This window comes from Aythya ferina, assembly GCF_964211825.1.
Source record: "Aythya ferina genome assembly, chromosome: 3".
Lineage (NCBI taxonomy): Eukaryota > Metazoa > Chordata > Aves > Anseriformes > Anatidae > Aythya > Aythya ferina.
The window spans coordinates 2,806,252-2,821,530 of NC_140298.1; the positions used below are offsets into that span (position 1 = coordinate 2,806,252).

Consider the following 15,279-nt stretch of genomic DNA (forward strand, 5'->3'; position numbering starts at 1 on the left):
TCAAACAGAAACTACCCGTCAGTATTGTTTTGTATACTTTATGAAGTGACTGTTTGCATCACCAAAAGAACACAACAGAACTAGGTGCAACGCACAAAAGACTATTCAGAAACACTTCTCCTCAGCAGAGAAGTTGAGAGATCACCAACCTTAGAGAAAAAGCAAGCTGGAGGAGACATCACTTGAGTACATAAAATAGCAGTGACACAGGGATCACGGCAGGTCTTCAGATCTCCTGGTCACCTGTGTCCAACATGAGACAAAAAGGAGAGAAATTGAAAGATGGGGAACTCAAACCAAATTGTATTGTAATTATATGCAATTTAACCAGGAAAGTCATTTTCTCAACAGCAAGGTAAAACACAGCATTCAGCCAGATTTGAAACAGAAGGACAGGAAAACTGTGCAAGTCTGGAGAATATCTGATGATATGCACTGATGGGCAGGGGCTGTTCAGCTCCAGCTCTTAGAGAAGAGGATTAAACCCAGAGCTGCAGGCAGGTAATACAGCACCCCTATTCATTGGCCTATTCATCTATTCTTCTCTAGCTAAATATAACCATACAAAAAGCCAGACGCACAGGTAAGCGTATTCAATATAGGCAAATCATATACATTTCATAAGTAAAGGACAATTTTAATTATCCATATTTGTGGAATATTTACTCTTTCAGACAGGGAAGAAAAATGCCTTCCAGTACTTTGCAATTGAATTTTCAAGCTGTAAGCAATTCCTAAAGGGCAGTTTTTAATAGATACAGTTGAACTTTGCAACTTCTTTTTAATTGATTTATAGTCTCTGTTGTTTGTTTGTTTGTTTCCTTGTAGTGCAGATTTCTGAATTCTACTGTTTCAGAGAAAGAAAAGAAAGACTGGGATGAAGCAGCACATTTTCAGGTATTTCCTTAGTCAGGGGTAAGCAGCTGCGAGCCGGTGCAGGCTTACTAACAGAATGGAGTCCTGAAATTTCTGCAGAAGGGAAAAAATCAGACAGCTTCATCTCCACGCTCCCCCACACGTGCTTCTGAAGTCCCGCGCCAGGCATCCCCTGCAATCAGCATTCAGCGATATCTCATTTTGGACATGGAGTGAGTGTACATTATGGGCCAGGAGAAGCAGAAACAATTTACTTCTGTGTATTTAGCAGTAAAATAGAAGTAATATTTTTTCTCTGTGTAAGGCAGACATTAGTTCGCAGTTGTGGCTTACTTTACTGTATTTTCCAGTTGTGAAACCAACTTGGACCAGCTTGGTTCAGCCAAAGTCAAATGTTTATGCAGACATTTACCCCTTGTTTTTCTCTGTCAAAATACCCAGTGCCCCTCCACTCTGATCCTCATTTCAGACACCATCTTTTTACTTTATTTACCTTAACAGTTTTTTTCTCTCTTCCCAATTGCTCCTGTCTCTTACTCTGCCCAAGTTATTTTGAAAATGTATTTCTACTTACACCAGAACAACAATTATCCAAGGTACAGTTATTCTATTCCGCCACGTGCCTGGTGACAGGACAAGGGGGAATGGGCTAAAGTTGCACCAGGGGTGTTTTAGGTTGGATGTTAGGAAGAACTTCTTTACTGAGAGGGTTGTGAGGCATTGGAATGGGCTGCCCAGGGAAGTGGTGGAGTCACCATCCCTGGAGGTCTTTAAAAGACGTTTAGATGTAGAGCTTAGGGATATGGTTTAGTGGAGGGCTGGTTAGTGTTAGGTCAGAGGTTGACTCAGTGATCTTGGAGGTCTCTTCCAACCTAGATGATTCCATGATTCTGTGATTCTGTTAGCGGAGTATTTCTTAGGTACTCCCAGTTGCTAATTGATTCCAGCTGCTCTCTCTCAAGACAAAGAAAATACCCCACACAGCTAACAATGAGGAGCTCTTGTGGCTTTGTTTCAGTGAGTCTTCTCACTAACTTTGGTGTTAGCCTTTATTTAGAACTGAACTCAAGTAATCTTACATTATACTTCTAGACCAATTTTTTTTTAACAGCTACACAAAATGTCCTACTTCATTCCTAAAAGGCAGGGAGTTAGGAATGTTAAGGAATCAAAAAGATGAAAGAAACTAGGTATCTGCAAATTGTCAAAAGAAAAAAAAAAAGGCTGCTAGTGATAAAATCTTTCTAAGGCTTATTGTACAGTGAGCAAGATTTCTGGAATTCTTCAAGAAGTAGCCATGTTATCTAAAACGGACAAAAATGAAACAGCATCATTTTCTCCAGAAGCACACAGTTTGTCTAAGTAGCAGTGCATTTTGTCTTCAAACAAATCTGTAATCCCCTCTATCTCTGGCTGATTCTGTGAAGGCCATCAAAGGGATGGTGGTTTATGCAGGGGACTGCTACCGGGCTGTTGTGAAGCCTCTGACAGAAATACCAGAGAAAGAAAGAAAGCGAAGCTGCGCAGAGCCGCACACGTACTTTAAAACCTCCCAACACCAATGTTCAGTTTCAAAGCAAACCCTGACGTTGGGCCAGGCCCCCTCCTCTGTGAAGCTGGCGAGGAAAAGGTAAACGACGTCTTAACAAACCATTTCTGCAGAAGTCTGCCTCATGTGTCACAAGCATTAGGATCCCCAAGGGCTATCAGAATGGGGCCGTGTGTTTAAACATAAAGAGATATGGTGGACAGCTTATTGGACATGAAGTCAGAATCCCTTAGCTGGGCCTCACAAGAAGGGTTGTAACGGTCCAAAAATATATCCTGAAGTAAATTAAAGTTATTCATTTACCATCTCTTTCTGTTGCATCAAAATCAGTCAAAAAGAAAAAGTGAAGGGTAGTGAGTGAAAGGAAACCGTATTTCGATAACTGATTGAAGTTATTAGCTCATAGTCCCTGCTCTTAAGGAGATGCCTTGCTATGGCTGTGGACGTAATTTCAATGAGAGTTCAGCAGGTATCGCCAGGGGAGCAAAAGAATCAGCAGCTGATTCTGTCCTTGATTCAGTCTGGCCAAAAATAAAACAAAATGAAGCAAGCCAAAGCACTAAAATAAATGAGAGGCAACTCCTCCTGCTCGATATAGTTTCAGTGTTTTACCACCACAGTGAATCTGAACCTCAGTTTTCCCAGCCCTGCTGTCCAAAGCTTTCCATTACACACAAATAACAGATAACAATCAACCCAGGGTGCTTAAAATGACTGCGCACAGCTGGTAGATCACTCTTTTTCTAGCATACTCTTTATCAATTTTTGCCCTTAATACATATTCGACCTGACGGTCAGACTACCCACTGACCCAGACTCATCAGGATGAGAGGAAACAGACCGCTGTCAATCAAGGGCGCAGCTGGTTTGCTCCCTGCAAGGGATTCGGAAGGAACGGCTGAATCTGTCTACAAGTGCCTTTTCCCAAGAAATAACTGTGTGCTTGTTGTGCCCAAATAAATATATTTTACTGCCTGTGTGTAACTGCTGGTTTTACAGAGAGTCATGGAGGTAAAAGATTAATTAAGTTGTTCCTGGCATACATTTCGGGAAACTTGAGCTTCCCAAAATAAAGACAAATGTTGTGGGCTTCATTCTTTGCTCCCTTCCGTTTGCTCATCCATCGGTTCTTACGTTTCAAGGGGGTGAAGCTGTGCTCAGGACATTACAGCTCCTGCTTCAGAGATTGCAAATCATCAGCCCAGCTGTTTGCACATTGTTTATGACCTGCACCAAAGCACAAGGAATGGAAATGCCACATGAACAGGCTGGCTGCAGAGATTTCCAGTCCAGATTTGTAGGCCCAAGAGGTTTAGATAAGGTTAGGAAAAGCACCAGCATTCGACATTGCACATATTTCTATACTAATTTCTACATATTTCTGTATGTATCTACATACATATTTCTATACTAATTTCTCTCTGTATACACACAGATCTAGTTTTCCTCTGTTTGATTTAATTGAAAAAGGTCATCATATAATCTTCATAACTGTGGTTTATGGAATGGCAACAAAACAAAACACAATTAAACTCTGCTCCCCTGAAAGCAACGCGAGGTCTGCCATTAATTTCAGTGTAACCATGATTTCACATTTGAGTCATTTTTCATTTGGGACATTTAGAGCTTACCAGCAGAAGTTCTGGTTTCACTGCTCTCAACCTTTTCAGAGCTAGTCCATTTTATATCTACAGTAAGCTGATCAAAGCCAGCTCATTAATTGCTTTTTTACAAAACAATGCAAGACCCATTAATTTTGAAACTGAGCCTACATTATGAATGTTCTTGTGGTTTACACTGAAGATTGATCTGGTATCTATTTATTAGTGCAGTTCTATGTACTCTAACTAATGACTCTTTAAGTCTTCAGACTAATGATTTCTTCACATGTTCTCATGGAGGAGTATTTGCCACTAACTTCACAGAAAAGTGGGTTCATGAAATAAATGTGTATTACTCTGAGAGGAAAAAGAAAAATCAATGAGGTTAAAACATCTGCATAACTTAAAGGTCTCCACTGATACAAATATACATGCTTTATATGAATAGGCAAATGAATACGATTTCAGCAAAAGAGGTGAATTTCTAACATTTTTGGCTGCTTTATGATTCAGAAATGTATTAAATATTTTGAGTCACACCCCATTTCTCTTATTTTTATTCTCAGACACTCTGGCATCACTCAGACCCGGTGAAAATTGCTCCCTGGCTGCTCAAGTGGGCAGACAGACAACTGGCATTACTGGCAATATGAAGGGACGTGACCCTGAATATATAAGCTAAAAAGCCCTGGTTCATTTACACTTCTATCACACCAGAACGATGGCATTTTATTCCTAATTTACAGAGATCAAGATGGCTATATCCAAGCGCTGATGACGGATCACTGTGAAGGTAGTATGTGATATAATTGTTGTCACATACAATGGTGTTTACTAATGTACAATTTTGAGAATTACTTATGTTCAGGCATTTTAACTCAAAGCAGACAGTATATTGAACCTTTAAATGTAGATACACCCAGCATATCAGCACCTATTTATTTTTAACTCAGTGTGTACAACAACCTAATCATATCATTACACATTATAAATACATTGCTGTACATGATAAGCATGCTGTGGTATGTAAGAAAATTGGATTGCATATTTACCCTAATTATTTGATGAGATATCATTATACTAATTAACTATATAGATGATGATGAACTATATTTTATTATTTATCTTTCCACTGAACTATGCTTGCAATTGCAGAAGCTTTGTAGCATTATAATGTAAGCTGAACTTTGAAACAAGAGAACAAAAACAATTCCAATATCATTTGGAAAAAGTACACTTGACTAGAAGTCATATAGAGAAAGGGACAGGGAGGATGTGCAATTTTGAACAGTTATGTAAATCAGTCATGAAAAATCATTCAGATGCCGAATCCCATGCCTTGCCTTGATGACACTCATATGTCACTGGATTGTCATTTTATAAATTCTATGAGGCAGAAAATACAAAAAGGGAAGCTATGCAACTGCGGTGTCCCCAAATGGGCACTCTGAAGGCCGGTAGATGTTCCCACTCATCCACTACGGACACAGTGAAGTTCTAAACATCCTTGCCATAAAAATGCTGTCCTCGCCCCCTTGGATACAAAAACAATTTGCTTAGAAGCCCATAGGATCCCCAGTGCAACCCCAGGTCTGCAAGAAATGGCAGTGTTCATGCAGCTCTGGAAGGTAGAACAGATGGGAGGCACGCTACCATGCTACTGGAGTCATTTATCTTTCGAGCACAGCCTTGGTTGGGGCTGCAGTGAGGTTGGTGCTGCAAAAGCACCAACTTACTTGAGGAAGCTGGACTTCCTCTAGTTGGACTACCTCTAAATATCTGAAGCCCAAACCCAAATGCAAATCTCTACCTGCCTTTCTACATGTGCTATTATACGAGAGCAGTGTCAAGCATTAATATTCATTGATAGGAAAAAATAATTGAAATAGAATAATTTATTTCAAAAAACATCTTTCATCAGGGCAGAATCAACTGTGAGCACTGCTCATCAGGACCATTTACCCTACAGGTCATTTCTTATAAATAAGAAATACATGTAAATTGATATTTAATAGGAATCCTAGCAATGCTATTTGAAAGCTGCTTTAGCCCCTAGTTGTTTTTGCATCTAGAAACACTGCTGTCAAACCCTCCAGTTTGATAGTCACTGGTGGAATAAATATTTTGAAATTCTCTTTTTGTCTGCTGGTTAGATGGAAACAGAAGCAGGATGATGGCTGTGCACAGCTCAGCTGCACTTGCAGTCTTTTGATCTTACACTTTGGTTCAGATTTTTGATCTTTGATTCCCATGTCTGTTTTCCTGCCTCACTGCTTGTTAACAGCAGTGCCTGGGACAGTTGTTCTCACTGGAGGAATTCACCGAAACCTAATGCTGCCTCTCCATTTGTGCTTTCCATCCCTTGATCCTAACCCTTTTGCATCTCATGCTACACAGAACACGGTGCCAGAATTGGCCTTCCAAAAACTGAAATGATTTAGCACAGCCTACAAAATGTCACTGGTACAATTAAATGTAAAATGGGAAAAATACACCATCACGGAGAAATATCCTTGGAAGAATACCACAGAAACCTTTCTTTCATATAAAAATAAGAGACTGTTGCGTGCAGGGGAAGCACTAGGGGAGTTCCTGCTTCCAATTTTCTTTACTCTTATGAGGCAAGAATGCTTCACACTGGGCCTCTGAGTCTCTGCTAGGCACTTGTTAGAGCAGCTGGCCTGATGACAGAAAAAGGGAAGGCCTGAGGCACCTGGGATGAATTTTATGCCAGAGACCATCATATGAGTGGCCTTTTGCCTCCCTGTTTCATTGTGTATGCCTGTAACCTACTCTGGACTATGGTATCACAGATATAGCTTGAAAAAACAACAACAACAACAGCAAAAAAAATATAATATTGGTTTTACCATGTACCTGTAATACCTTGAAAAACCATAGCCTGCTTAGAAGAAACTGGATAAGCTAGATACTCACATATCCAGGAAAAGGGAAATGCAGCACAGGCATTTGCTGCTTCCTTCACAGCTATTTCCTACTCTGTGATTTGCTCAAGAGGCAATCCTAAGGGGAAAAAAATAACAACACTGCCCTAAATATTTTTCAAAACATCTGCCGGTCCTCTACTTTGCCGTATGTTCTCATGTTTAAACTGTGAATTTGAATGCCATCATGAAGCTGCCTGCCCCCACAGAAATACAAAGGAGAAGGTTCAGCAGAGAATTTGATGGTCCCTGCAGGGCTCAGGCCACAGCCAGCCCCAGCAGAAGGAGGATTCTCTGCACCGAGCATGCAGCTCCCTCTCATCCTCCCAGCGCCAGCAGCACTGCAAACCTGGCTAAGCTCAGTTACTGCCATCTTCACCTGCTGCCCTGAAAGGTAAATTAAGCCTTTGGCAAATAGGTGTGAAAAGGAAGATGATAAAACAGGTATAATAACACTTAGAAGAAAAAATCTGTGTGTGCAGCATTGCTTTTCTCCAGAGAAAGGCATGAGTGAGGGTGGAGTGCACATTTGCACTCCACCAACAGTCAGCAGAGACTTGCTTCTTCACATTTGAACAAATGAACCAATACTTTTAAAGGAATCAAAATACGCTTGCAAGTCAGTAAGAAACTAATTTATTTATTTATTTTAATGCCCCTCAGTGAAAACTCACCCTTTTCGGCCTTAGTCTCACAAAGGAAAGACAGGCTGGCTTTCCCCTGTCAGTCCTTCAGCTTTTGGTGGCTGAAGGAGCGGGCAGAGAAAGAGGAATGGGAAGGGCCACGGCCAAGAGGAAGGCTGGATTTGGCCTATCCATCTTTCAGTGCGGCACCTGCCAGCCCAGCACTGATCCCCACCTCCGGCCGTTCTCTGCCTCCCCTGGGGTGGCAAGGATCCCACGGCTCGAGAGCCACCGGGCAGCTGGGCCAGCAGCACCCCCCTGCCGCCCTGCAAAGCCCCCGCCTGGATACCTAAGGCCGAAGGACAATTAGGATGTCATTTGAAAGACATACCCAAAACAAGATGGTATGAAAAAGGTGAGCCGTTCTGAGGTCAGCTCCCATAAACAGCACTAATGATCTTCTGAATAATGAGTTAGCGAACAGCAGCAGCTGGGGCAGGAAGACCAGGAGTTAGCGTGAACACAGTTAGTCTGGCTGCCAAATTAAAAACAACAAAAACAAATTAACCAGTCCCTTAAAAGGGCAAGTACTGCTTAAATGGCAATGCTGATAGATTTTCATCTCAAAAGCTGTTTTGGATGTCTCTAATAATTGCCTTGCATAAAATAAATCTCACTCTCTTGTTTCACTGTTTGATGGCTGAAATATAATCATAAAGGTCCTGAAAGTCTGAAAAAGCAATTAGTCTTGGCTTTTTCTGGGTCTTGTCAACTCTGGTAAACAACTGATCATATCCCACAAAGACCAGACAAAACGAACCACTGAGTCCAGCTTCTTAGGTCTTGTTCTGTGGCAATAAATCCACCAGGATAAAGTGTGTGTGGAGGAACCTTTTTCATCTGTTTTCAATAAATATGGGTCTGTTGCCATTGCTGAGAAGAAATCCTCTCTGGGATGAACCATGGACACTTCGACTATCTTTCCAAGAAAGACATCCTGAAAGTTAAGGACTAGGGCATGGAGTGGGGGTTAGGTTTGGTGTCTTCAACCTGCAGCTTGGGAAGGCATTTTTATTCAGGTTCAAACACATCTCACTGTGCCATTTGCCTACCTGGGATTCTGGGATTGATGCCTGTTGGGCTGCACGCTTTCAACACATACTGGGACCTGAAGTCGTAAACATGCAGAAAAGCAGCGATGCTGGGTACAGCCCTGCAGAATCTCCCAGATAACTTTTGCTTCACAGACACGTGCTGTCTTCCTGTGCCTGTCCAGAAGTACCACAGCAATTATGTGAAAGACATTCACCTCAATTTCATACTCAATTTCATACTTCATACTTTCATACTCACATTTATACTCAAGGAGATGCTGTTTTTTTTTGTTTGTTTGTTTGTTTTGTTTTTTTTTTTTTTAAAAAAAAGGCAGAAAGTGTCCCCTTGGGTCCAGTGCTCTGAAGCTAGCAATGCCAAAAACGATCTCACCCCAAAGCCCAGAGCAGAGCCTAAACAAATCCTGGCACACATGCTGTTCGTCATGGGCTTCTGGGGTGTTTTATAAGCAAGAAATCTTCTCTCTGTGTGGAAGTCCGGGCATTTAGAAGCCAACAGACAAACTAAGATTAGAATTCATTAAGATTAGGTTAAAATTTCCATTTTGTTATATCTGTTTTTTTTGTGTGTTTTTTTTTTTTTTTTTTCTTTTTTCTTTTTTTTTTTTCCCCCACAAAACAGCACTGGCAGTCTAAGTTGGCAGAAGGCACATATTTAGCATGAACTCTCCTTGGGACAAACTATTACTCCATAGTTCAGGAGTGAAGGATCTTTAACTGAATTCCTTATAACCAGTGAGATGTCCAAAATGCCTCTTTGGACTTACTACTCTTTCCACAGCCTGGGCAGCTTGCAGTTTTTGAATTGTGCAAGAACTCGAAGCCACAAGGAGCCAGGTGACCCTGTAAAGCAGTAACACATTTTGTATCATAGGAAAAAAAAATACACATTCGTTAGCAAAACTATCACCCAAAGACCTACTTCTCAGTAAAGGAATTCATGCCTTTGCAAACTGGACTTCATCGGCATAAGCAAGTACTTTGTGATTACAGCCCAAGAAAAAAGGAAAAGACAAATAAAAAGACACAATATTCCTTCTCCCTCACTTCTGTGTTGTAAGAAGAAGTGAGAGGGCAGTAGCCTATAGCAAAGCCTTATCTCCTCTCATTTGTCAAAACTTTGAAAACTTTGAAAAGCTCCAATTTTCAGGTTTACATTTTCTATTTCCAAATGCAAAAATGTATCCTCACAGTATGACCCCAACCCTGTGAGCTGTGTAAGAAGTTTCTTTAAGTGGGGAAAGGTAAACTGAGCTGTTTTTGTCTGTTCATTTATTCAGCTTTTATCCCTTGAGGCTAAACTATACCATCTCTCTTCTGTGCATGGCTCTGCTTCTCATTTTAGCAATTTGCTTATCTTCAGGCACTGTATTAAGCTTACTGTCGGAAATCTGGAATTTCCGAACTCAAAAGATGCACTGATTCATTACGCTTGATAGCTATCATGCACTAATCCAAATCCTACCTCCCATCTGCTTGCAGGCTAGTCTAATGCTCCTCCATCACACCTTATCTACATGAGTCGTATTTCTACCCTTACTGATGTCAGAAGACCTGTACCTGTGCTGCAGATAATGCCCTTTTTTCATTTAAACGAGTGAAAAATAAGATGAGGTAGGGGATGTAGATGCAGAGTATTAAATTAGGGAGAGTAACTGTAAAGAGTTTGTGGTTTCCCTACCTGTACCGCAGGGTTTATGGGTGAGGTCTGAAGCTTCAGGAATTGTATGTGGAAGTGCAAAACGTTTGACACTCTCTTCCCTTTTGGAAGCAAGATACAAAGCACGTTTGTCATATCCCATTATGAAAAGCACCTAATTCAGCTGAAGTGACAGAATGCAAATTGTTTAAGTGGCCGCGGTCTCCCTGGGGTGCAGAAGTGGTGCTGCAGGGAGCTGATTACCGAGGCTGCTCCTACACAACGCGTGGGAGAGCTCTGCTGAAGGGTGCCTCCCTGGCAGGTGCCGCACGGGAGCTGACTTTCGAGCTAACATACATTATTCATGTCCCTTTTATCAGTTGTTACCCTTACTTTGTCCTCTGCTTGATTTTGGTTCCAGCTGCCAAATTCCCTGGTGTCTTTCAAGTACAGATGATAAAGTGATATTTGAAACACATTTGTAGTTATTTGACTTTTGCTAACAACTTCATCCATTTCAGCACTTTAATATTAATATTTCCTATGGTTAAATTATGGGAATTATTATGGTTGTTTTATCATCACAAAGAATGCTCTAAATTCTTTCTGTTCCACTGGAGTTCTGAAATTATTTCGACATTTTTAAATCCCAAGAGTTATTTCTAAGATACAATGGAAATGTTCAGTGGCTTCCTTCTGTCTTTTCTTTAGCTTTTCAGTTAGTGATAATATGCTTTACAAAGTAGTGCCCATTAGCTACATGTATATGCTATTGTAAAACAGCTAAAGAGAGTGCAATCTACTATTATAATCCTATCAGAGCAAAAATGTTTGGGATTTCCTTTGCAAAATGCCTTATAAAACCTGTATCATAAGAATTTTCTATTAACAGCAGAGAGGCTTTAAGCCAACCCCCCCAAACTTTTAACCCCTTTTTGAAATATAAAGACACACAAATTTACATTGCAATGCACAAAATGTAACCACAAAGAAAACATTTTCCAGCCAACTACAGAGAGACCAGAACTGATTTCTCTTTGGACTTTCCCTGCCATAAACATAAAGGACTTCATTCAACATTGACAGAGCTGTGACACCTGTACCACCCAAGGACCTGTCCCCACAACTTTCCAAGTGAATCTTTGACCCATAGCTGTGTGTCAGCTGTAGTTAAACATACCACGTTAACTGCTGCTTCTAAAGATTTAATATGCCCAGAGAAAATACCCATGGTATCCATTCATCCTTCTGCTGCTTCCTAATCCCATTACAATTGCACTGCAATGTTGGAGTGGTTAATTGAGCAGTTACAGAGCATCAAGTACAGCAGAATGAATAGGCGACGGAGAGAGCCCAGGAGTGCTACGAAACAAAAACAGATTGAAGGAGACACTCTGAGCTGTTATGGTTAATTAAGATTCATAAATATTTCAAATTTGGACTGTGACTCCAGTTCTGAGGAAAAGATTATCCCCAAATTAGGGGCTTCAAATCCTGAGCATTTTATCCCAGTGTCACATCTGGTTGAAAGGGTGCGTCAGTCCAAAACATCTGCAGACAAGGTGAGGGGACAAGGACCAAGGCACAGAAAACTCAACAGTGCAGATCTGTGCTGCCCAAGACACCAAGCCAGGAACTGCAGTCCCCAGTCAGGCTGAATTATATTGCTTTCTGCATGCTGTCTCAGAGCTCCAGTGACAGGGTGGTGCTGGGATAGCCTGACAAGGCCAAGCAGCTGACAAGCACAGATTTCAAAGCAGAAGGTGGCAACTGGGGGTGTCAGCACAGATGAACACACAAGGAAGAAGATCGTGCCCAACTCAGCCAACCGCTCTCAGGACAGAAGACTTTGGAGAACTTAGCCATGGCTGATTTTTGGCAATGAAGGAAAATAACGGGTGGAAACAAAGCCAGGGACTGCTCCTTTTTTGAGGGGTTCCTGACCCCTTCAGTTTGTGTGGACTTTGCCAGGCTGTGCAGCAGCCATTGCTCGGCCAGATCCCACCAACCCTCCTGCTGGAGAACTGAATCTGTGGGGAGCAGAAAGGTGGGAGGAAGAGCAAATGCGACCTGGGAACTAAAAAAGTTCCTGGCATTAGCCACGATGGACAGCTTCCGCTTAGCAAACAAACAAAATCAACATGAAAATCAAAACCTTCTTACCGAAGAAAATATGAAATTAAATTATCTTGTTTCTTTCTTCAATCTGCTGTCTGCATTTCTCATATAACATTTGACACCTGGGCACTGGTGAATTTAGCAACTAGACTTCTCTGTTTCTAGCTACAGCAGTCCAGTCTGGATATGCAAATAGTACATCAAAATACTAAACGGTTGCAGCATTTAATAAAACAGCATCATAAAACGCAACGCAATTCTCTTCTGTGCAATCAGTCAAGGGCAGGCAGGAAGGTGTTCAACAGCCACACAAAATGAGAATGTGTGACCACAGGCAGCACTGCCTAAGTAAATGCAACAGTCAAAAGTCACGTGCTGTGCCTGTTCCTGGAACAGCAGAGCTTCTTGTCAGGCACTTACTCTCCTGCTTTTGCTGGTGTTTATAGACTTGCCTGAGCAGTCACACGTTTCTTTCAAGAAGATCATGGTGGGATCCAGCAATTAGGTGTTCCTTTGCCTTGGGCTCCCAGCGGGTCTGATGTTAGAGACATGCTCCTTACGCATATCAGGACCTTCACAAAAGGCTGCATTTTCTTTTTAAAATAAAAACATCAGAGCAAATTTTAGGAAAACTTTTACACCCTGTGAACCTTGGAGATTTCAACGCTGTATCTCTGCTTATCAGGAGACTGGCAGGATCTGCCCCAAAGTTTAAGGTATGTCCCAACTCTCATGATGAAGCTGGGCTGATGTGCAAGAAGGAATATGAGATTTATGGCTCCACAAGGAGTTTGCATGGAAGATAATACAGCTCTATAGCCTGTAATAAACTCTATGGGGCCCAAGTACTCAACTGGGAGCATGGGGATGCAATGATTCTGACCTTTGCTCCCTAATATGCTCACGAGCCGATTCTGAAATCATTAGATAAAAAGTGTTCTGAGAGCAAAGGCTCTAGGTCTTTGCCCTAAACACTCAATAACCGCCTGTTTGTCCCTCTTTTTCTGTCCTGAAGTGAGTAAATCTCTCTCACCGCTTTCTAAAGGACAGCCAACTTCAATGGGTTGATAGAAGTGACAACTTCTAAGAAAAGATCAGTATACTTCCCCCTAAAGTAAAAGGAAAATAAAAAATGAAACAAATTCATAAATACAAAATAAAAAACAAAAGCATGCAATTAGTCCTTACAGCAGGTATAGAACTCCAGCTCTTATGACAAGATCTGAAAATACTTGAAAGGACAAACAAATACTTGTAGCCACAGTTTTTCTTCTTAATATGTTGCTCAAAATGTTGGCTTTGCCAGAAACTGAAGGAACGAATGCTAAGTGTAAAAAATGTCTCCTGAGTACATGCCTAAGTGTTTCTATCTGAACAGATGTCCTCCCTTTTCTATTATAAAGCAAACACGCTCTTGCATGACTCAATTAATGCATGAACATGATATACCTACTGGAAACTAAATAATTGTGTTTTTCCCTTCTTATATTATTACATATGCCAAATAGATGATCATTTTGAATGCAATGCTTTATTAATCAAAAATGAGGTGGTTGCCTTTCTCAAAGCCATAAAAATTTAATGTATCCGACTGCGGATCACCTAGCATTGTATCTTTGATGTTTTGTACTTTTCCTTACATATTACAATTAGTTAGCCCTTTGCTTATGCTATTTCCCCAAGAAAGTTATGCATTAAGTTTTAAAGTAACGAAGATATGTGAGTGTATACACGAAAAGTTTCCTGCCTATGAGTGATCTTGATTTGATGGATATATTAAATTAAGACATTTTTATGTTTACAGAGCTGTGCAGTCCAGAACTTCTCACATCATAGATATTCTCTTACCACTCTGGTGAAATGGTACCCACATAAAACAGTGTGTACTTCAAACTCAACAAGATACGGACACTAGGAGCAGTTACCGGCATCCTCTTCTCAACTGACTGACTGGCTCCAAAACATTCATAGCTGTTATCAGGGCTACGAACTGGAAGTTTTCCTAACAGATACATACCCAATTTCTTTCACAGTAGAAGGTATATTCAAAAAGCAGGTTTTAGAGGCATCTCAGGAATCCAAGTGCAAGTGCTCCAGTACCAAATACAGCTCTTAACGCCAATATTGTGCAGTTCTGCCCAGACACTTCAGTAAAAATATCTGTTGTTGCCACATCAGATAGATCCTAAAACTTCCCTGCAAAACTAATCTGAATTTTAAGACAAAAAAAAAAAAGTGTTTTTTTTACCTTTTATTATTTATCCTAAATTGTTTAAAAGGAAAGGCAGGAATACAAGCTTTTGTAAGCCTGCCACATCTAAATAATGACCTCTGAAATCCCATCAACAACAAACCGAACAAGCAGGGGTGATTAGAATGTATGAAGGAGTTTTTATAAACCTGCCTCTTGTGCCAGATGATCAGTAGTATGGTATTAGCACAGATACACTGTGTAACACCTGCAGTACCAAAAGGAATAAGAGCAGTAATTACCTCCACAGCATCAGCGGCAGAGCTCCTTCCGCACATGCTCAAGAGGCAGATGCACTGAGCTACGATGTGCAAAGGAGCACAGCAATTTAAATTCTGCCAAATGCTCCATTTTGAACAGTTAGTGATTTTCCTTCACTCTTAAAGGCACCCTCATCCCTCTGTGACATACTTCTGGAGCAACCAGCTCTTCTTTGGCTTGCAGCAATATTCAAAGCTGCACATACAGATGGGCCGTGTAGTTACAGAAAGTAAGGAGATGGGCAATGTCCCAGCCACTATGATTAAAAGTCATCTTTCTACATCGACTTTGGACAAGAAGAGCT

At 41.0% G+C, this 15,279-nt stretch overlaps 1 long non-coding RNA gene across 1 annotated transcript in view; it reads right to left on the bottom strand.

Annotated features, from left to right (window-relative positions):
• Nucleotides 1-15,279, bottom strand: part of LOC311434427 — a 452,952-nt gene that overhangs the window by 125,358 nt on the left and 312,315 nt on the right. Inside the window, exon 10 of the long non-coding RNA XR_014691476.1 lies at nucleotides 150-243. This is a non-coding gene — a long non-coding RNA (uncharacterized lncRNA). The remainder of the gene's footprint in view (nucleotides 1-149; nucleotides 244-15,279) is intronic.